At 37.5% G+C, this 3104-nt stretch overlaps 1 pseudogene; it reads right to left on the bottom strand.

Moving 5' to 3' along the window:
* Positions 1–284: 284 nt before the first annotated feature.
* Positions 285–3104, bottom strand: part of LOC122062571 — a 6667-nt pseudogene continuing 3847 nt past the window's right edge.

Here is a 3104-nt window from a genome sequence, read left to right on the forward strand (position 1 = left end):
GACGGCACGCTAGCAGGCTCGACCGTGGACTGCTTTCTCCCGCCCTTCACGTGTGAAATCCCGGGATTTGTCTCACATGCACCTCCTCATGAAAAGGGTATTTAGGTAACTTACATATTAATGATGCTTATGAAATTACTAGGATACCCTTCAGGAAACTCTCTCATGCCACATCAATGATGATGTGAGATCTATATCATCTATATGGGACCATGTGAGAGAAAATTTAATCACATTGGTTGCATGAGAAACTTTTCCCCTTTTAATCTCTAGTAATAAAGGTATGTTTATAACTTTATCTTAGCCTGCATTTCCCCTTACATGAAGTAGTACTGATCCAGTAGGTGGTGCTTTGAGCACCGGATGGGCAACTTTAAGCTGAATCTGGAAAAAGTTACTGATAAAGTGGCCCATAATGAAATTTTTGGTGGGTCCATGCACAGAGAGAGAGAGAGAGAGAGAGAGAGAGATGTTTTGTACAACCATAACTCTACAGTTTACTCTGCATCTATGTAAGAAGGTACAGAAACTGAACAGCAGAATTGCAGTAGTGAAGAATACAATTGCAGTCATTGTGACTTGGGTAGCTGCTTTAACGACCTGATTAGCTCATAAGTCCTTGTGTCCTTACCAGAATAGAGACAGAGTTCAAGTGGAGTTAAGCAATCCTGAAACACAAGAAACAGTGTCAGCTGAGGCAGTTTGTGAATCTACAGCCACAAGAAAAAAAGCATCTTAGGAAAAATGCATTACATGGTTTAATAAGACAGTAAAACAAAGATTTTGGGGAAAATGATGCATATCCATGAATACCCTAGCCTCCTCCCATGTTACAAGGATGCTGGTTGCAGTGTCCCATGGGCTTTGATGCAACTACTAAGTTTTTACGGCTGATATGATCTTGATCAGCTTATAGGTGCATATCTAGAACATATACAAGCTCATTTAAGTCCAACCATGGTGATAAACACCACCATTGAACACTTATCTCTTCGCATTTAATTAAAACGATGTCTTAAAAACATTAAGATTTTAGTAGTCCAATGTTTTTCACAATAAGGGCATACCCATTGCATGAGGTTCCCATCACTTCGAGGTTTAGAGAGGGTCATAATGTAAGCCGACTTGAGCCTGCCACCACTAGGTGGCAATGAAACAACCTTTATGTTGCGCCGAGGCCTGTCTAATGTTTTCACACAACATATACATTTATTTGACATGTCACCATCACCACTCATGTTGATCTCAACTATCCGAACAGAAAGTATAATATGCAATCCAATAAAAAATGCAATCAATTGTTGAAACAGGGAAATAAGTCATGTACATCAGTATATTGGACTGCTAGGACAATCAAATTAGTCTTTTATTTGGTTATGTCAAGAATAGTCCATCAGCTAAAACAGTTCTAAACATAAGATTTTTTGGCGGGCCAAGCATGTAATCTAGGGTAAGAATCATCACCACATATAATAGTCACTCAGGAGAGTTTTGACAAAATAGAAAAGACAAACTGATCCACTTAAAAACACCACCATAGCAAAGCTAATAACTTTAGTAGGGCATTACCCCACTTTTTAACGTCTTATCAGCTCCTTTAATCAACAAAAGCCTCACTATATCTTTTCTTCGGGCTTGAACAGAAGATGTAATGGTGTCCATCCATCCTGCAAAGGACAAAAACAGGATTAAATTTCAATCACATTAACATAGGAAATGACACAAATGAAAAAGAGGGGAGGGGCGGCGGCTGAAGACTTTGTACATACATCATCTGGAAGGTTAATATCAACATTATACAATAGAAGAATTTTAATTGCGTGGCTTGATGCAGTTTGGACAGCATAATGCATACTGCATCAAGGTGGGCCCTTCCTGTTATAAGCAGAAAATGGAGGAAAAATGGGTCAATCAATATGTCAATCAGTTTACTACAGACAAATTTTTTTTTTTTGACTTAGTCTATAGCAGTAGTTAATTAACTTAAATTAACTAAACCAAATGAGGTAGGCTACATGAATCTTGTTTCATCATTCAAATCAATCTATAGCAATAGGAAACTTAAAAAACAGAGTAAACACAACTGCAGGTTCTGAGCTACACCAACTGAGAGAAAGACAACACATTATTACTCATTGGGAAATTCATATGACATCTCTTACTGACCATTCAGTATTCAACTGATCCTTCAAATGCAACAAAATAATTTCGTTTCACTGAAAACAATAAAATGACTAAGTTGTCAGAAATCATTTAACTTGCACATGGGAAGGACCAATTATGGCTATAAAATTGTCCACTCAGGATGCTTATGACTTAGGTGTCAGATGCAAATAGGGGAACCCGTTTTATAGCATATTGAAGCTGAGAAAATGACTGGCAAATATGGTATCCCTTCAAAAGGGGCAACAGAAAATCAATTGAAAAAAAAGAACACTATTTTAAGATTCTTCCACATAAATGGAAATATACTTACGACCTCCTTCCTCAAACAGGCATTGTCAAGTCTTGAATTTGTCAGCTAATCATATTGATAGTTAAGAAGCTTTAAGCATCACATAAACAAATCTAGACTTCATATGATTCTAGCACACTGTTAGTAGACACAATATAATTTCATATGTCCAGAGCAAATTCCTACTTCCTTTATCACAGACAAAAGGATTTGCATTTTCTCTCAAAAGGTAGTTGGTAATGGCCTGCTTCTTACAAATTATTGCTATATGAAGTGTAGTGAAACCGTCCTGGGAAAAAGGCACCAAAGAGTGTCAATAATTTCAGATCTCAAAGTAAAAACATAGAAACTAAAATAAGGAGTACAGTGGCTAACATTGGGATCCTTGAAATATAATATCCTGCTAAATGATGAGTCGGAATACAAAGCGAGATAAGTTTGGTGCATGATAAATATCAACTACTCACAATTCATACCTTATCAGTATCAACAATGTGCTTCAGCAAAGAATCCGCAATGTAGAACTCTCCAGATGCAGCAAGAGTGTGGAGAGGCAGCCAGTTCCCCTGAAGGAAGATCACTTTTTTTTAAAATCAGTTGATGCATAAGCCACATATGCAATAAAGGCTGGTCCCACCCCACCACCACC

Source organism: Macadamia integrifolia, unplaced genomic scaffold, assembly GCF_013358625.1.
Source record: "Macadamia integrifolia cultivar HAES 741 unplaced genomic scaffold, SCU_Mint_v3 scaffold1073, whole genome shotgun sequence".
Taxonomy (NCBI): domain Eukaryota; kingdom Viridiplantae; phylum Streptophyta; class Magnoliopsida; order Proteales; family Proteaceae; genus Macadamia; species Macadamia integrifolia.